This window comes from Oncorhynchus masou, chromosome 31 (assembly GCF_036934945.1).
Source record: "Oncorhynchus masou masou isolate Uvic2021 chromosome 31, UVic_Omas_1.1, whole genome shotgun sequence".
In the NCBI taxonomy this organism is placed as follows: domain Eukaryota; kingdom Metazoa; phylum Chordata; class Actinopteri; order Salmoniformes; family Salmonidae; genus Oncorhynchus; species Oncorhynchus masou.
Genome location: NC_088242.1, coordinates 83,407,543 through 83,428,696, shown reverse-complemented (window position 1 = coordinate 83,428,696; position 21,154 = coordinate 83,407,543). Strand labels below are relative to the sequence as shown.

Below are 21,154 nucleotides of genomic sequence, written 5' to 3'. Positions count from 1 at the left end.
CTGGCGGGCAATGGGAGAAGATGGAAAAGAGATGGATTTTGGCTGACATTCTGCAAATTTTCTCATTGATTAAACATTTGATCTCAATACAGTTCTGTTCCCAAAACTAGGGCATAATGCTAGGGAATTAAACAAAACGTGCACCCCTTGGAGTCATGATAACAAATTGAGAAACACTGGGGGGGTTAAGGTTAGGAGTTGGGTAAGAGGGTTAGGGGAGGAAGGGTTAGCTAGCATGCTAAGTAATTTCATAGTAGCTAAAAAAGTAGTATGTAGTTGCTAATCAGCTAAATTTGTCCTTGATGAGATTTGAAATTGCAAACTTTGGGCCGCTAAACGTTTGCTAGGTAACTAACGTTAGCTACGCTAGGGTTTAGGGTTAGAAGCTAGGTTAACCTCTTGAGTGTAGGGGGCAGTATTTTGATGTTTGGATGAAAAACGTACCCAAATGAAACTGCCTATTTCTCAGGCCCAGAATATGCATATAATTGTCAGATTAGGATAGAAAACACTAAAGTTTCCAAACCTGTCATAATATTGTCTGTGAGTATAACATAACTGATATTGCAGGCGAAAACCTGAGGAAAATCCAACCAGGAAGTGCTGTTTTTCCTTGAAAGCTCTCTGTTCCATTGCATGCCTTCCCTCCATTTCAAGGGATATCAACCAGATTCCTTTTCCTATGGCTTCCACATGGCGTGAACAGTCTTTAGACATAGTTTCAGCCTTTTATTTTCAAAAATTAGCGAGAAAGATCACATCGCGTCATTGGATGGCTGGGTGCCAGCAGCGTTTTGCATGCGCCAACAGAGTGGAGCAGACATTTTCTCTTCTATTGAAGAAGCTACAGTCCGGTTGAAATATTATCGATTATACATTGTTAAAAACAACCTGAGGATTGATTATAAAAAACGTTTGACATTTTTCTACGAACTTTACAGATACTATTTGGAATTTGTCTGCCCCGTCGTGACCGCTCGAGCCTATGGATTTCTGAACATAACGCGCCAACCAAATGGAGGTTTTTGGATTTTAAAATAATCTTTATGAAACAAAAGGAAAATGTATTGTGTAACTGGGAGTCTCGTGAGTGCAAACATCCGAAGATCATCAAAGGTAAGCGATTAATTTTATTGCTTTTCTGACTTGTGACCAATCTACTTTGCTGCTTAGCTGTTTGTAATGTTTTGTCTGCTGAGAGAAATGTCCTTACATAAATCTCGGTATGCTTTCGCTAAAAAGCTTTTTTGAAATCTGACACGCCAGGTGGATTAACAACAAGCTAAACTGTGTTTTGCTATATTGCACTTGTGATTTCATGAAAATTAAATATTTTTAGTCATTTAATTTGGCGCTCTGCAATTCAGCGGATGTTGACGAAAATGATCCCGCTAAAGGGATGGGTGCATCAAGAAGTTAAAGGGTTAGATAACATGCTAAGTAGTTAACTTCTTCGATATAGGGGGCGCTCTTAATTTTTGGATAAAAAAACGTTCCCGTTTTAAACAAGATATTTTGTCACGAAAAGATGCTCGACTATGCATATAATTGACAGCTTTGGAAAGAAAACACTCTGACGTTTCCAAAACTGCAAAGATATTATCTGTGAGTGCCACAGAACTGATGCTACAGGCGAAACCAAGATGAAATTTCAAACAGGAAATGGCCTAGATTTTGAAGGCGCTGTGTTCCAATGTCTCCTTATATGGCTGTGAATGCGCCAGGAATGAGCCTACACTTTCTGTCGTTTCCCCAAGGTGTCTGCAGCATTGTGACGTATTTGTAGGCATATCATTGGAAGATTGACCATAAGAGACTACATTTACCAGGTGCCCGCTTGGTGTCCTCCGTCGAAATTATTGCGTAATCTCCAGCTGCGTGCATTTTACCATTTGCTTCAGAGGAGAAAGTCAACTGCCACGAATGATTTATCATCAAATAGATATGTGAAAAACACCTTGAGGATTGATTCTAAACAACGTTTGCCATGTTTCTGTCGATATTATGGAGTTAATTTGGAAAAAAGTTTGGCGTTGTAATGACTGAATTTTCGGGGGGTTTTCTTAGCCAAACGTGATGAACAAAACGGAGCGATTTCTCCTACACAAATCATCTTTTTTGGAAAAACTGAACATTTGCTATCTAACTGAGAGTCTCCTCATTGAAAACTAATGCTATGCTATGCTATGCTATGCTAGCTATCTATACTCTTACACAAATGCTTGTGTAGCTATGGTTGAAAAGCGTATTTTGAAAATCTGAGATGACAGTGTTGTTAACAAAAGGCTAAGCTTGTGAGTGAATATATTTCTTTCATTTCATTTATGATTTTCATGAATATTTAACGTTGCGTTATGGTAATGAGCTTGAGGCTATGATTGTGCTCCCGGATACGGGATTGCTCGACGCAAGAAGTTAAAAAGTTGTCAGTAGTTGCTAAACTGCTAAAGTTGTCTGTGATGAGATTCAAACATGCAAACTTTGGGTTGATAGACATTCATGTTATATGCCCACCCATTTACCCTGACCAACCACCCTCCTTTCGTTTTTGTATTAAGTAACCTTCTGCCTTATATACCAAATGTAACACATTACACAAATTTCAGAATTACGTTTACTATGTTACGTCTAGTCTGAGACCAGGCTGCAATGTTTCTCTATTAATTACCCAGTTTGTTATGACCATTGCATTGTATAAAGTTGTATGCCTATTTGTTGCTGTATCAGGTTTTTGCCTCTATTAAATTAATATTTGCATACGGATACCAGAGTAAAATGTAATGATTTTCATATCCTATCAATATAGCTTTCAATGTGGTATGTACGTACAGTCGTGGCTAAAAGTTTTGAAAATGACACAAATATTAATTTCCACAAAGTTTTCTGCTTCAGTGTCTAGATATTTTTGTCAGATGTTACTATGGAATACTGAAGTATAATTACAAGCATTTCATACGTGTCAAAGGCTTTTATTGACAATTACATGAAGTTGATGCAGAGTCAATATTTGCAGTGTTGACCCTTCTTTTTCAAGACCTCTGCAATCCCTGGCATGCTGTCAATTAACTTCTGGGCCACATCCTGACTGATGATAGCCCATTCTTGCATTATCAATGCTTAGAGTTTGTCAGAATTTGCGGGTTTTTGTTTGTCCACCCGCCACTTGAGGATTGACCACAAGTTCTCAATGGGATTAAGGTCTGGGGAGTGTCCTGGCCATGGACCCAAAATATTGCTGTTTTGTTCCCCGAGCCACTTAGTTATCACTTTTGCCTTATGGCAAGGTGCTCCGTCATGCTGGAAAAGGCATTGTTCATCACCAAACTGTTCCTGGATGGTTGGGAGAAGTTGCTCTCGGAGGATGTGTTGGTACCATCCTTTATTCATGGCTGTGTTCTTAGCCAAAATTGTGAGTGAGCCCACTCCCTTGGCTGAGAAGCAACCCCACACATGAATGGTCTCAGGATGCTTTACTGTTGGCATGACACAGGACTGATGGTAGCGCTCACCTTGTCTTCTCCGGCCAAGCTTTTTCCCAGATGCCCCAAACAATCGGAAAGGGGATTCATCAGAGAAAATTACTTTACCCCAGTCCTCAGCAGTCCAATCCCTGTACCTTTTGCAGAATATCAGTCTGTACCTGATGTTTTTCCTGGAGAGAAGTGGCTTCTTTGCTGCCCTTCTTGACACTAGGCCATCCTCCAAAAGTCTTCACCCCACTGTGCGTGCAGATGCACTCACGCCTGCCTGCTGCCATTCCTGAGCAAGCTCTGTACTGGTGGTGCCCCGATCTTGCAGCTGAATCAACTTTAGGAGACGGTCGTGGCGCTTGCTGGACTTTCTTGGGCGCCCTGAAGCCTTCTTCACAACAATTGAAGTTCTTGATGATCCGATAAATGGATCCGATAAATGGTTGATTTAGGTGCAATCTTACTGGCAGCAATATCCTTGCCTGTGGAGCCCTTTTTGTGCAAAGCAATGATGACGGCACATGTTTCCTTGCAAGTAACCATGATTGACAGAGGAAGAACAATGATTCCAAGCGCCACCCTCCTTTTGAAGCTTCTAGTCTGTTATTCAAACTCAATCAGCCTGACAGAGTGATCTCCAGCCCTGTCCTCTTCAACACTCACACCTGTGTTAACGAGAGAATCACTAACATGATGTCAGCTGGTCCTTTTGTGGCAGGGCTGAAATGCAGTGTAAATGTTTTTGGGGGATTCAGTTAATTTACATGGCAAAGAGGGACTTTGCAATTAATTGCAATTCATCTGATCACTCTTCATAACATTCTGGAGTATATGCAAATTGCCATCATACAAACTGAGGCAGCAGACTTTGAAAATTAATATTTGTGTCATTCTCAAAGCTTTTGGCCATGACTGTACACTGAGTGTACAAAGCACCTTCATTTTGAGTTGCACCTCTTTATGCCCTCAGAACTTAATTCGTCAGGCAGGGACTCTACAAGGTGTTGAAAGTGTTCTACCGGGATGCTGGCCCATGTTGACTCCAATGCTTCCCAGTTGTGTCAAGTTGGCTGGGTGTCCTTTGGGTGGTGGACAATTCTTGATACACACCGGAAATTACTGAGCGTGAAAAACCCAGCAGTGTTTGATCTGCAAATTGATAATAGAAATTGGGGTTGATTCCCAACATTCATTATTTTACCAGGACACAACTGAGGGTATGAACAGAACACAGACTCAGGGAAGACATGATGCCCTTTCCTGGTTCAGAGTTCCAATGTGACTGTGTAATCGGGAATGGGGTAGTTCTAGAATGGTTCCATGGCATTATTTCTACGAAGTAAGTTCTCTAATTGTCTCTGTCATTGTCTCTGTCAAATTGTCTCTGTCACTCATTGCTTACCAGCTGTAGCAACCAAGGCTAGATGAGACCAATGTAAATACAAAAATACCTTCATAAATACAAAACAACAAAAAATGTGTGGCCTGGAGTGTACGATATATACCTTATGACTGTTGTTATTGTATTACAGTAGGGCACTGAATGGTAGTGTTCTGTGACATTGCATGCTGTATATTCTTCAGTTAAGTGAGTTAAAACCGAAGTCTGTCCTAACATGGCCGTGTCTATTCGCTGCAGGGTTGCTGAGGAAATGCTCCTTTCCAAGCCCACAGACTACTTCCTGTTCCGAGTAAGTGAAAGCAGGATTCAATACACGCTCTCCTATCGGTAAGCATCTGTACATTTGAGACACTTCCAGGCGAGGTGTCATTAGACTGGTTGTTTGTTCAGCTGAAACATGAAGAATGGCATTTCTATAAACAGGCAGGCAAAGAAATGTTAACAATAGGTACATGAGCAAATGAGTTGTGTTCTGTTTCCATAGCTTGTACAGTATCTTATCTGAGTCTACACCATCGTCACACCTATTACCCACTGACAGGCCCTTGTTCTATTCACCAGTGTAGTTTAAAGTCCTCCACTTCCTTATTTTGTTTTTTCTCTCTGTACGTCTAGTGCCACTGATCGCTGCAGGCACTTCAGGATCGACGTGCTGCAAGACCTGGTGAACTTCCACTGCAGGGTGCCTGTCATGCCTTTCAATTAGCTGCTGACTGTAGCTTGTGGACAGGTGAGGAACTATAGGTGATTCCGTAAACTACCATATTGTTCATTTTGTACACACACAGGTATCCTATAGGCTTGAATTGAGTTGGTTTGATATGGCATACACACACAGTGGTCAGGGTACAGCACACTGAGCTGAATTTTTGAACACTGTTGTGGATACATACGTAAGTGAATTGACATGTTTTTGACTAAACATTCTCCCCTTTCATCTACTTGTTGTTGTTGTTGGTATCAACGGACGAGGCTAATTATGCCGAACTTTTATTCCCCCAAAAGACAACCCATGAACCCTAATCATGGTGTGTTGCTGAATAACCCCCCACACATGAACAGTAATACTCATCTAAAACCAACTGAGGACACTTAACCTGCCTTCCAACATCATCCCAGCACATTGAGTGACCCTGCCGGCCAGCCTCCAAATGCTAGTAAGTAACTCCAAACGGCCATCCTCCAAGACTCTACCCCTGCCTGGAGACAGAGTTAAACACAATGAGCCTCCAAAACCCAAGCATCAGAAAAATGCTGGAATTACATTGTGTGTTTGTTGGGGGATAGGGTTAAAGTTTTATTTTTTAAATGTTGAAATATTGCTATTGCAAAAGCATTGTAGGCCTTTATTGCCTACATATGTCTGCAGGTTGAATCCACTGAGATCAAAGAGAACTTAAGTTAGTGTAAGAATACAGTCTATCTATGCTGTATATTCCAGGTAGATTGTACTGCTAAGCCAATGCACAGAAAGATACACTTAGTCACCGCGGGCCAGCCAGACCAACCTCATGAGTTACCTGCCAGAGCTCCCTGCTCTTCCACAGAGAAAGATCAAGACACAGAGCAGCACTGCACCTGAAGGCCCCCCAGGACCCAGGATGGTGTATACAGACTGACGACCACAGGCCCCGACCGAACACACCACCTGGACCCAAATCCCAACAAACAGAAGAATTAAGATGTAAAGTCAGAGGAAGTATGGATTGAAGTTGTGGGCAGAAAGAGACTCTAGTATTGAACTATTTTAGCTCCCATCGAAATGCATCTTTCCCTTAGGAATTGACTGATTTATTTGATACATTTCGCGCATTGCATGTTAATCTTAAAATAATAGATATTTAAGTGTGAAGCAGAAAGGAAATATCCAATAGAGGTCGGTATTCAGAATATAGAGTAATATTGTTTAAAATGAAAACAATGCTTTCTAATAATGGAAATGGAAATATGTTATTAGTGTTTTTGGATAGACTAATGATGTCATGTTTTAGTCTGCGGGTGAAAGCAAGTCGTGCTCGCTGGGCTATATCAGGCTGTAAGGGATGCATGTGGGACATTTGGAGCAGAGGTATGAATAGTTAAATGGGATATGTTCTTTGACCATTTCTAATTATTATTACTCAATTTTATAAACCGGAAGGTAATGCCCTTTAAAACGATAATCTGTTTCCATTACGTGAAACAGTGTTAAGTATTTAACGTAGATTGAAATTAATACTTTAGTATTGAATATTAATCTTAAAACAGCACCAACTTTTTGAAGGTCCTAGATTTGTTAAACAACAGGTTATAATGATAAAATTACAGGAAAGGGGTTCTGGGATTGTTTACTTTAGGTGTCTATTCCACATAATGGGATACTATTATCTGGTTTCTTAATTACGATTCTTTGTTCCAGAACTGATGGAAGTCCATTACAGTATGTATGTTAAGGGTGCTCCCAAATGAAATAAGGCCTGGTCAATTTAGTTAGTTTAACCCTACGTAATGAATATTCGTTAGTGGTGTTAATACCGTATTTGATGCATTGTGTGGGGTCTCTTTTATTTGGTTTTAGTGGGTTTTTCACAGGTTAGAAAGGATGCACCTTAACGGGCACACGTTACATTTTCTGAAGTTTCCATTGTTAGTTTTGGTTGAACACTTGTAAATTATTTTGATAAGGAATGTACTGAAAAAAACCAATACAAACCTGGTACACAAAATGTTTGAAATGTTTTTAAATAATTAGTCTGAGGTACGGGGAAAGGAAAGGGAGAGAAACACTCACTTGAAGGGGTTGAATGACTTCTGACTTTCTGGTGAGGCTTGATCACCTTCACTAAAGGGCCTAGAAACATTTGGGTAAGATTGATGTAATATGTAAGCACTCATAATAACGGATATGTTTTATACTTAATAGTTAGAGTGATTTGGACTAGGAGATGGAAAACCTGTCTTTTTCTCTATTCCTTGAATTATGAGATAAAATGTATTTCTTTATGGAGTTAAAGGTAGTAATTCTAATTCGATTTTGTTGTTTTATTTTTATTTAACCAGCAGTGTTTTTTTACACATTAGTCACGTTGTGAGTCATGTGTCAAAATAGGGGAATTACCAGTTCTGAGTTTTTTGGGATTGATGTTTTACACACCTCGAGTAATATATAGAAGTGTATCGCATGATATATGAAGGAGTGTATTGTTGTGTTTGTTCTCTTTCCATTTTGTTTCGATACAAATCTCACCAGATTGAGTCTGCAGGATGATCAAGATTTCTCCCTAAGGTTTAGCGGTCTAACTTCCTGATCCTGTGACTCTGCAGTGAGGTCGACGGTGTGATAGGGGAGTATAAGCCAATTTGAAAAAATGGTTAACAGATTGTGTAAATGATTATTAAGAATATTGCTAGTAGTAGTAATTTGTCATACAGAAATAATTTGTCTGGGATTCCTGAATCAGAAATTATCTAAACTACACTGTTGTTCTGATCTGTCCTCTTTGTAGGTTACTGCAAAGGTGACCACAGATGGTATCTAGGCATAGCAGGGACAATTTGCCCAAGGAACTGTGTGGACCTCAAACCCCCTATAACCAGCTGAAGAAATGGTGACAATGGCTTTCACTACAGCCCTGTCCTTCCCCACTTCTACCTGAGACGTGAGTCCGAGCCAGCAACCTGTACCCAGCATCCAGTCGAAGCTATCAACTGCCTTTTCTCTCATGCCTTTCCTCTCAGGGGTGCGACATGAGTCCACGTGGAGGGAGCATGGAGAGAGATCCCGTCCAAACTGCTCTCATGCTGCTGGTATATTGGTTGGCAAATGGACAAGACATAATGGGTGATAAAGGAGGTGGCAACCCAGGTGAGACATTGAAATCAGGACATTATCATGGACCAACCACTTTGAACTTTGAATCTATCTGAAGAAGACAATAAAGAAATGCCATAAGAATGAGTGCCTGAAGCAGGGGTGGGTCAACTGTGCCCATAATTGATTTAGGGTTGATTTAATTGATTTACTGTCACCACCGATAAATCTACAATAATGGAGAATGTCAACAAGCATTTTTCCACAGTTGGCCATGCTGTCCAACTGGTTACCCCTACCCCGGCCAACAGCTCTGCACCCCCCGCAGCAACATGCCCAAGCCCCCCTTGCTTTTCCTTTACCCAAATCCGGATAGCTAATGTTCTGAAAGAGCTGCAAAATCTGGATCCCTACAAATCAGCTGGGCTAGACAGTCTGGAGCCTCTCTTTCTAAAATTATCCGCCGAAAATGTTGCAACCCCTATTACTAGCCTGTTCAACCTCTATTTCATGAGATCCCTAAAGATTGGAAAGCTGCCATGGTCATCCCCCCCCCCCCAAAGGGGGAGACACTCTAAACCCAAACTGTTACAGAACTATATCCATCCTGCCCCGCCTTTCTAAAGTTTTCGAAAGCCAAGTTAACAAACAGATCACCAACGATATCGAATCCCACTGTACCTTGTCCACTATGCAATCTGGTTTCCGAGCCGCCATCGATAAAAGACAGTACTATGCAGATGCTTTCATCGACCTGGCCAAGGCTCTCAACTCTGTCAATCACCGCATTCTTATCGGTAGCCTTGGTTTCTCAAATGACTGCCTCGCCTGGTTCACCAACTACTTCTCAGAGTTCAGTGTGTCAAATCGGAGGGCCTGTTGTCCGGAACTCTCTATTCATTTTATTTTACCTTTATTTTACTAGGCAAGTCAGTTAAGAACAAATTCTTATTTTCAATGACGGCCTAGGAACAGTGGGTTAACTGCCTGTTCAGGGGCAGAATGACAGATTTGTACCTTGTCAGCTTGGGGATTTGAACCTGCAACCTTTCGGTTACTAGTCCAACGCTCTAACCACTAGGCTACCCTGCCATCCCAAATGGGGGTGCCACAGAGTTCAATTCTCTGGCCTACACTTTTCTTTGTATACATCAATGATGTAGTTTGTGCTGCTGGTGATTCTCTGATCCACTTCTAAACAGACGACACCATTCTGTATACATCTGGCCCTTCCTTGGAAACTGTGTTAACAAACCTCCAAACGAGATTCAATGCAATACAACACTCCTTCCGTGGCCTCCAACTGCTCTTTAATGCTTGTAAAACTAAATACATGCTCTTCAACTGATTGCTGCCCGCCCACCTAGCATCACTAATCTGGACGGTTCTGACTTAGAATATGTGGACAACTACAAATACCTAAGTGTCTAGTTAGACTGTAAACTCTTCTTCCAGACTCACATTAAACATCTCCAATCCAAAATTAAATCTAGAATCGTCTTCCTATTTCGCAACAAATCCTCCTTCACTCATACTTGCAAACATACCCTCGTAAAATTGAACATCCTACCGATCCTTGACTTAGGTGATGTAATTTACAAAATAGCCTCCAACACTCTACTCAGCAAATTGGATGCAGTCTATCACAGTGCCATCTGTTTTGTCACCAAAGCCCCGTATACTACCCACCACTGCGACCTGTATGCTCTCGTTGGTTGGCCCTCACTACATATTCGTCGCCAAACCTACTGGCTCTAGGTCATCTTTAAGGTCTTTGCTAGGTAAAGCCCCGCCTTATCTCAGCTCACTGGTCACGATAGAAACACCCACCCATAGCATGCGCTCCAGCAGGTATTTTTCCCTGGTCATACCCAAAGCCAACACCTCCTTTGGCTGCCTTTCCTTTCAGTTCTCTGCTGCCAATGACTGGAATGAATTCCAAAATCACTTAAGTTGGAGACATATCTCCCTCACAAACTTTATGCATCAGCTGTCAGAGCAGCTTACCGGTCACTGTACCTGTACACAGCCCATCTGTAAATAGCACACCCAACTACCTCATCCCCATATTGTTATTTATTTTTTTGCTCTTTTGCACCCCATTATCTCTACTTGCACATCATCATCTGCACATCTATCACTCCAGTGTTAATGCTAAATTGTAATTATTTCGCCACTATGGCCTATTTATTGCCTTACCTCCCGAACCGTACCACATTTGCACACACAGTACATATATTTTATATTGTGTTTTTAACTGTACGTTTGTTAATCCCATGTGCATCTCTGTTGTTGTTTTTGTCCCACTGCTTTGCATTATCTTGGCCAGGTCACAGTTGTAAATGAAAACCTGTTCTCAACTGGCCTACCTGGTGAAATAAAGCTGAAATAAAATAAATATAAATAAATCAATAGTGGGATCATGATGCTTGTCCTGGATCATGTTCATTAGGCACAAACCTGAAGAACCTTTACTTAAACCCAGAGTCCAAAATATGCTCATTTTAGTTTCTTCAGGTGGTGCTATACAGATGGAAATAAACTCAGCAAGAAAATAAATATCCCCTTTTCAGGATCCTGTCTTTCAAAGATAATTCATAAAAATCTAAATAACTTCATAGAGTTAGGACACTAAAGAGGCCTTTCTACTGACTCTGAAAAACAGCTGAAGAAAGATGCCCAGGGTCCCTGCTCATCAGCGTGAACGTGCCTTAGGCATGCTGCAAGGAGGCATGAGGACTGCAGATTTGGCCAGGGCAATAAATTGCAATGTCCGTACTGCGAGACGCCTAAGACAGCGCTACAGGGAGACAGGATGGACAGATGATAGTCCTCGCAGTGGCAGACAAGGTGTAACAACACCTGCACAGGATTGGTACATCTGAGCATCACACCTGCAGTTCAGATACAGGATGGCAACAACAACTGCCCGAGTTACACCAGGAACGCACAATCCCTCCAGTGCTCAGACTGTCCGCAATAGACTGAGAAAGACTGGACTGAGGGCTTGTAGGCCTGTTGTAAGGCAGGTCCTCACCAGACATCACCAGCAACAATGTCGCCTATGGGCAGAAATCCATCGTCGCTGGACCTGACAGGACTGGCAAAAATTGCTCTTCACTGACGAGTCACGATTTTATCTCACCATGGGTGATGGTCGGATTCGCGTTTATCGTTGAAGGAATGAGCATAACACCAGGGCCTGTACTCTGGAGCGGGATCAATTTGGAGGTGGGGGATCTGTCATGGTCTGGGGTGGTGTGTCAAAGCATCATCAGACTGAGCTTGTTGTCATTGCAGGCAATCAACACTGTGCGTAACGGGGAAGACATCCTCCTCCCTGATGTGGTACCCTTCCTGCAGGCTCATCCTGACATAACCCTCCAGCTTGACAATGCCACCAGCCATACTGCTCGTTCTGTGCGTGATTTCATGCAAGACAGGAATGCCATGGCCAGCAAAGAGCCCGGATCTCAATCTCATTGAGCACGTCTGGAACCTGTTTGATCAGAGGGTGAGGGCTAGGGCCATTCTCCCAGAAATGTCCGGGAACTTGCAGGTGCCTTGGTCGAAGAGTGGGGTACCATCTCACAGCAAGAACTGTAAAATATAGTGCAGTCCATGAGGATGAGATGCACTGCAGTGCTTAATGTAGCTGGTGGCCACACCAGATACCGACGGTTACTTTTGTACCTTTGTTCAGGGACACATTACTCCCTTTCTGTTTGACATATGTCCGTGGAACTTGTTCAGTTTATGTCTCTGTTGTTGAATCTTGTTATGTTCATACAAATATTTACACATGTAAGGTTTGCTGAAAATAAATGCAGTTGACATTTCTTTTTTTGCTGAGTTTAGTTATTTCCACCATGCTGACCAATGGGAGTATGCTCAGTGTCAATGTGATTGTGTCTCATACCGATTTAAAAATTTACCAATAATTTGTTAAGGTTAAACACAATGAACCAACGGATGGTCATTTACAATGGTAATATAATAGTGCAAGGAAGTTATTTTTATATATTTAAGTTAGAAGTTGTTTCATGCCTGATGTGTTTTTCTACATTTGTATTCATGTGTTTTTAAAACATATTTTCTTTAAAGTTGAGACAAGTCTCAAAATGGGGGATTATGGTAGAATATTACAAGATTGTTTTAAAACTGTTTATGCATTGAATAAAGTTTCTCCGTACAGTCTCATCTGTGTCTGTGGGACTGATTTGGGTCTCTGGGGCTTGGGGTTGGGGTTGGCAATTGATTGCAATTGATTCCATTGATTGAATAGTGTCTATGAAATAGTGGTCTTTCTGCCAGGGCCAAGTAAACCCTCCCTCCAGTTTCTCTTACATACAGATGAACACTGGACTTGTTGCATTAGTATACAGTGGGGCAAAAAAGTATTTAGTCAGTTCTCCCACTTAAAAAGATGAGAGAGGCCTGTAATTTTCATCATAGGTACACTTCAAATATGACAGACAAAATGAGAAGAAAAAATCCAGAAAATCACATTGTAGGATTTTTCATGAATTTATTTGCAAATTATGGTGGAAAATAAGTATTTGGTCAATAACAAAAGTTTCTCTCAATACTTTGTTATATACCCTTTGTTGGCAATGACAGAGGTCAAACGTTTTCTGTCTTCACAAGGTTTTCACACACTGTTGCTGGTATTTTGGCCCATTCCTCCATGCAGATCTCCTCCAGAGCAGTGATGTTTTGGGGCTGTTGCTGGGCAACACGGACTTTCAACTCCCTCCAAAGATTTTCTATGGGGTTGAGATCTGGAGACTGGCTAGGCCACTCCAGGACCTTGAAATGCTTCTTACGAAGCCACTCCTTCATTGCCCGGGCGGTGTGTTTTGGGATCATTGTCATGCTGAAAGACCCAGCCACGTTTCATCTTCAATGCTCTTGCTGATGGAAGGAGGTTTTCACTCAAAATCTCACGATACATGGCCCCATTCATTCTTTCCTTTACACGGATCAGTCGTCCTGGTCCCTTTGCAGAATAACAGCCCCAAAGCATGATGTTTCCACCCCCATGCTTCACAGTAGGTATGGTGTTCTTTGGATGCAACTCAGCATTCTTTGTCCTCCAAACACGACGAGTTGAGTTTTTAACCAAAAAGTTATATTTTGGTTTCATCTGACCATATGACATTCTCCCAATCTTCTTCTGGATCATCCAAATGCTCTCTAGCAAACTTCAGACGGGCCTGGACATGTACTGGCTTAAGCAGGGGGACACGTCTGGCACTGCAGGATTTGAGTCCCTGGCGGTTACTGATGTGTTACTGATGGTAGGCTTTGTTACTTTGGTCCCAGCTCTCTGCAGGTCATTCACTATGTCCCTCCGTGTGGTTCTGGGATTTTTGCTCACCGTTCTTGTGATCATTTTGACCCCACGGGGTGAGATCTTGCGTGGAGCCCCAGATCGAGGGAGATTATCAGTGGTCTTGTATGTCTTCCATTTCCTAATAATTGCTCCCACAGTTGATTTCTTCAAACCAAGCTGCTTACCTATTGCAGATTCAGTCTTCCCAGCCTGGTGCAGGTATACAATTTTGTTTCTGGTGTCCTTTGACAGCTCTTTGGTCTTGGCCATAGTGGAGTTTGGAGTGTGACTGTTTGAGGTTGTGGACAGGTGTCTTTTATACTGATAACAAGTTCAAACAGGTGCCATTAATACAGGTATCGAGTGGAGGACAGAGGAGCCTCTTAAAGAAGAAGTTACAGGTCTGTGAGAGCCAGAAATCTTGCTTGTTTGTAGGTGACCAAATACTTATTTTCCACCATATTTTGCAAATAAATTAATTTAAAAAAAAAATCGTACAATGTGATTTTTTTTCTCATTTTGTCTGTCATAGTTGAAGTGTACCTATGATGAAAATTACAGGGCACTCATCTTTTTAAGTGGGAGAACTTGCACAATTGGTGGCTGACTAAATACTTTTTTGCCCCACTGTATGTGTGTTAAGGAGGGTGAAACTGAGAAGATACCCCTGTATAAACAAGCAGTAAATGACCTAGAGACAGAAACCTGGCGCAATGTCAATCTTCCTGTTGCTTGATAGAACAATGTACTTTTCTGGTGTTTTGTGCTGGAAAACTGAGCGGGTCAAGCATAACACAACCCTGTTACCCATAGATAGACAGGCTAGAAATTTTTATAACTATTTAATTTGCTTTTTTGTGAAGCATTCAATTGCCACTCCCTGTTGCACACAACAAGCTTCCATTCCCCGTCTCAATTTATGTCTGATTTAAGAAGAAATTGTCAACCCGGTTACAGTCTATCTTCCCACTGGGTAAAAACTGGTGGAATAAATGTTTCCACGTCATTTCAACCAAAATAAATAAATGTGATGTTGAATCAACGTGTATTGGATTTGCAGAAAGTCATCAACATAAGGGAATTGACTTTTTTCACTCAACTTTTAACCTAAATCCAATGTAATGGTGAAATTGTTGTTGATTTCTTGTTGACAACTCAATCAAATGTACATCAGAAATAAGCATTGAACTAACATCTCTGCCCAGTGGGATGTTACTTTATTTGTCACATTTTTTAATATATATTTTTAAACTAGGCAAGTCAGTTAAGAACAAATTTTTATTTACAATGATGGCCTGGCAAAAGGCCTCCTGCAGGGACGGGGGCCTGGCATTAAAATAAATAAATAAATAAATACAATATAAATATAGGACAAAACACACATCACAACGAGACAGCACAACACTACATAAAGAGAGACCTAAGACGACAACTTAGCAAGGCAACAACACATGACAACACAGCATGGTAGCAGCACAAAACATAGTACAAACATTGGCCACGGACAACAGCACAAAGGGAAAGAAGGTAGAGACAACAATACATCACACAAAGCAGGCACAACTATCAGTAAGAGTGTCCATGATTGAGTCTTTGAATGAAGAGATTGAGATAAACCTGTCCAGTTTGAGTATTTGTTGCAGCTCGTTCCAGTCGCTAGCTGCAGCAAACTGAAAAGAGGAGCGACCAAGGGATGTGTGTGCTAAAATATCTGACCCAGATGTTTTTTGGGGGTAAAGTTTAAGGAGCTCATTTAGCAACTCGGACTCAGTGACTGCCTGCAGGGAGAAACTTTGTAGCTGGGCAGGGGAAAAAGAGGGAGATGTGTCGGGGATAGTCGCATTAGAAGGGGTGCGAGATGAGGAAATGTTGGACAGGCCGAGTCAAATAGGAATCCTGAATTAATGAAGTGGTGATTAAAGAACTCAGCCACGTGCTTCTTGTCAGTAAAAACCACATCATCAACATTAAGGGACATGGGTGACTGTGAGGAGGAGGGCTTATTCTCTTGGTCTGTAACCGTTTTCCAGAACTTCTTGGGGTTATACCCATAGAGAGAGAAATGCTCCTTAAAGTAACAAACTTTGGCCTTCCCGGATAGCCTGAGTGCACTTATTTCTCATTTGCCCGAACAATAGCCAGTCAGCCTGAGTATGCGTGAGCCGAGCCTTTCGCCAAATGCAGTAACTCTGCAAGATCACGGTTGAACCAGGGTCTGAACCTGTTATTAATTCTCATTTTCTTTATGGGGGCATGTTTGTTAACAATCCCATTGAAAATATCAAAAAAGAAGGTCCAAGCATAGTCGACAGAGAGGATCAAGCTGGTTCTATACCATTTTACAGAGGCCAGTTCATGAAGGAAGGTTTGCTCATTAAAGTTTTTCGCACGTGTGACAAATCTATGACAAATCGGGACAGGTCGTTTCACTGAGCAGCCATTACGAACACAGGCTGTAAAACAGTGATCACTAAGGTCATTACAGAAAACACCAGACTGATACCTATCAGGATTATTTGTGAGGATATCATTGAGGAGAGTAGCCCTTTCTGGGTGTTTGGAGTCATACCTTGTGGGATTGGTAATAATCTGAGAAAGATTTAGGGAGTTCCATTGCTTTAGGACCAGGTGGTTTAAGCATGTCCCAGTTTAGGTCACGTAGCAGGACAAATTCAGACTTAGTGTAAGGGACCAGGAGAGATTTGGGCAGGTAGGGTACAGGCCGGTGCTGATGGAGGACGATAGCACCCAGCAACAGTCAACAAAGAGCTATATAAAAGTTTAATGCTTAAAACCAGCAAATCAAATTGTTTGCGGACAGACTTGGTGGAGACAACTGAGTACTGAAGGTGTTCCTTGGTAAAGATTGCCACTCCTCCACCTTTGGAAGATCTGTCTGGTCTATCCTTGCAAGCCTGGGAGTCTTAACTCAGCAAAAATAAAGTGGGGACTGAATAGTCCCCATAAAATAAAATATATAATTGTAATGTACTTTATTTTTCATTATTTCATTTTCTATTTGGCTTACAAAATTGAATCACACCAAACACTAGTCACTCAGTTCCAGGTTGGAATGGTGTCCTCAGGTCTCTGCTGTTAGAGCGCCCTCCGTATAGCTTGGAAAAAGAAAAAGTAGAAGAAGTAGTAATCTCTCCGGTTGACTTTGGTCAAAATTAGGTTGTAGGTTTGGAGTTCTGATCTTGAGCGAAGGTCATGCTGTGGAGGGCAGCATCCTGCATATGCACCTGCCGAAAAATCCAAGTTTATCTAACGACAAATCTATCCTTTTGTAAAAAAACATGTTGAAAAATGTAAGAGCTCACATTAAGCTGTCTCTCTCTCTCTGAGGGGGGCGTGTCAATAGGCACTCTATAGTATTTCTTGTGCATGTATTTACATTGTGTGCGCATGGTTCAGGTAATCGAAATCTGAACGCTCTTCCAGCATTTGGAAGTCTGTTTAAAAATTATTTCCTTTGGATATTTTGTAAAAAATGTCCAGCTGCATAAGGACCAACCACTGACAACCATTAGAGTAAATTCCAATGTCATTTTATTCAGTATCTTGGCAGGCACATAACTATTACATTTACATTTACATTTAAGTCATTTAGCAGACGCTCTTATCCAGAGCGACTTACAAATTGGTGAATTCACCTTCTGACATCCAGTGGAACGGCCACTTTACAATAGTGCATCTAAATCATTTAAGGGGGGGGTGAGAAGGATTACTTTATCCTATCCTAGGTATTCCTTGAAGAGGTGGGGTTTCAGGTGTCTCCGGAAGGTGGTGATTGACTCCGCTGTCCTAGCGTCGTGAGGGAGTTTGTTCCACCATTGGGGGGCCAGGGCAGCGAACAGTTTTGACTGGGCTGAGCGGGAACTGTACTTCCTCAGTGGTAGGGAGGCGAGCAGGCCAGAGGTGGATGAACGCAGTGCCCTTGTTTGGGTGTAGGGCCTGATCAGAGCCTGGAGGTACTGCGGTGCCGTTCCCCTCAGAGCTCCGTAGGCAAGCACCATGGTCTTGTAGCGGATGCGAGCTTCAACTGGAAGCCAGTGGAGAGAGCGGAGGAGCGGGGTGACGTGAGAGAACTTGGGAAGGTTGAACACCAGACGGGCTGCGGCGTTCTGGATGAGTTGTAGGGGTTTAATGGCACAGGCAGGGAGCCCAGCCAACAGCGAGTTGCAGTAATCCAGACGGGAGATGACAAGTGCCTGGATTAGGACCTGCGCCGCTTCCTGTGTGAGGCAGGGTCGTACTCTGCGGATGTTGTAGAGCATGAACCTACAGGAACGGGCCACCGCCTTGATGTTAGTTGAGAACGACAGGGTGTCGTCCAGGATCACGCCAAGGTTCTTAGCGCTCTGGGAGGAGGACACAATGGAGTTGTCAACCGTGATGGCGAGATCATGGAACGGGCAGTCCTTCCCCGGGAGGAAGAGCAGCTCCGTCTTGCCGAGGTTCAGCTTGAGGTGGTGATCCGTCATCCACACTGATATGTCTGCCAGACATGCAGAGATGCGATTCGCCACCTGGTCATCAGAAGGGGGAAAGGAGAAGATTAATTGTGTGTCGTCTGCATAGCAATGATAGGAGAGACCATGTGAGGTTATAACAGAGCCAAGTGACTTGGTGTATAGCGAGAATAGGAGAGGGCCTAGAACAGAGCCCTGGGGGACACCAGTGGTGAGAGCGCGTGGCGAGGAGACAGATTCTCGCCACGCCACCTGGTAGGAGCGACCTGTCAGGTAGGACGCAATCCAAGCGAGGGCCGCGCCGGAGGTGCCCAACTCGGAGAGGGTGGAGAGGAGGATCTGATGGTTCACAGTATCGAAGGCAGCCGATAGGTCTAGAACAATTGTATTGCTATATTTCAGATGGTAGTGTTAGCCCAAGTTATCACCGGATGGATCAGGCTACCTGGATGCCTGCTTCTCTACAGCTTATGATGTGATGAAATGGTCCCCAACATACACGGAGTGTACAAAACATTAGGAACACCTTCCTATTATTGATTTTCACCCCCTTTTGCCCTCAGAACAGCCTCAATTCGTCAGGGCATGGACTCTACAAGGTGTAAAAGGCGTCCCACAGGAATGCTGGCCCATGTTGACTCCAATGCTTCCCACAGTGCTGTCAAGTTGGCTGGATGTCCTTTGGGTGATGAACCATTCTTAATACACACTGTTGAGCATGAAAAACCCAACAGCATTACAGTTCTTGATACACTCAAACCAGTGCGCCTGGCACCTACTACCATAACCTGTTCGAAGGGACTTAAATATTTTGTCTTGCCCTTTCACCCTATGAATGGCACACACAAAATACACATCTCAAGGCTTAAAAATCCTTATTTAGCCTGTCTCCTCCCCTTTATCTACACTAATTGAAGTGGATTTAACAGGTGACATCAATAAGGGATCATAGCAGCAGGTAGCCTAGTGGTTAGAGCATTGGACTAGTAACCAAAAGGTTGCAAGATCGAATCCCAGAGCTTACAAGGTAAAAGAAAAATCTGTCGTTCTGCGCCTGAACAAGGCAATTAATTTATGTTCCTTGGCCGTCATTGAAAATAAGAATTTGTTCTTAACTGACTTGCCTAGGTAAATAGGCAGTGATTGTGACTGTCCCTGCTCTATAAAACAATAGGCCCATTGTTTGAATGTCTGTCACTGACAAACACTCCAACATTCTGACCTTTTCCATTACCTGATGTACTTACTTGCACTGCTGCGTCTCATCATCATGGTCTGATTTAATCAGGTAATTTTACTTCCACCTGTGCAGGTTTTTCAGAGGTCAGGAGAAAAGGCCAAGAGGCCATTGCTTTTAGGCAGTTAACTTGAGATGCATCCCCAGTCAAGCTCAAACACAAAGTATCATGTCCCAAAAAAGTAGTAGGCATTCAGTAAAGCTCTTGACAGAATTATTCTCTTCAATGGCGATACAATAGTAGGCCTATCCTACAAACAAAGAGATACTGTAATGGCCTTAACCCTTTTCTGGGATACACCCAATGATTTATATAAACACTAGATTGACAGGGGGCTGTTTTTGAAGCCACCACGCCTCCATCTTGGCACTCCCCCACCATTGTAAAAAATAATATTTTGGAAGGTATAGAAAAGCATTTATTAATGTCTACATTTGTTTTTTCCACGGTTATTATATTACAGATACCTTAATGCATACTTTTAAATTATATTATGTGAGCTCAAGATAAACATTTAAAATTAAACCGGTAGCTTCAAACACTCTCACTTGCCAATACATAGCATCAGCAATCCTGAGGTGCGTTCAGGTCACTTGAATGTTTGCTACGTTGCGGAACGGTTTGCACTGAATGACACGTTTCCCCTAAACACTCTTGTACATTCTTGAACAGACTTTGAGGTATGTTGCCCCTGTTTGGTGGGTGTGGCTTGAAGCAATGAGTTAAGTATTTAAAGGGCTGTAATGCTGACAGCATTACCCAACCTTCCAGTTTTTACTGGTCTTTCAGTACAGCACGTCTTCTGTTCAATTTAAAGTAACATAACATACTGTACACATCCCAGGGTTTACAGCTCAATCACACAGACATAATATGTGCGCAAAATGGTATGCAGCATCATCTGGATATTTGTGCAGCAAAAGTTAAACCTTCACCTTCTATTGCCATTTCTGTCAAGTCGTCAACACATACAATTTGTTGCATATGTTCTATAAATCCATTGTATGTACCACAGAACGTGCTGCAACTGCCTTTGCAATGCTGCAAGGAAAACACAGAGTTCCATTGGAAATGAATGTACTTCTGTACCAGAAGTGCAAAAGCACTGTCGGTGTGATGAAGGCATTATACATCATTGATACGCCACAACTGAGGTGTGTTCATTTTGCTTGAACATTTGCTACATTGTGGAACGATTTGTACTGAACAGCATGTTTCTCAAAACGTTCTTGAACAAACTTTGTGGTATGTTTGGTGGGTGTGGCTAAGTGTTGCTTGAATCAATGAGTGACGTATTTAAAGGGCAATTGGTGCTTTCAAGACAACTGGTGTTGCGTTCAAAACAACTGGGAACTTTGAAAAAAACTGGGACTGGGAAAAATCGATTTTAACTCCAGCCTCTTTCTAGAGTAATGATCTCAGAGTCATGTCAGAAAGTCGGAAC

At 42.3% G+C, this 21,154-nt stretch overlaps 1 pseudogene; it reads left to right on the top strand.

Moving 5' to 3' along the window:
* The first annotated feature begins 5,086 nt into the window (after nucleotides 1-5,086).
* On the top strand, nucleotides 5,087-11,535 carry LOC135525032 (hematopoietic SH2 domain-containing protein homolog; annotated as a pseudogene).
* The last annotated feature ends 9,619 nt before the right edge of the window (nucleotides 11,536-21,154 follow it).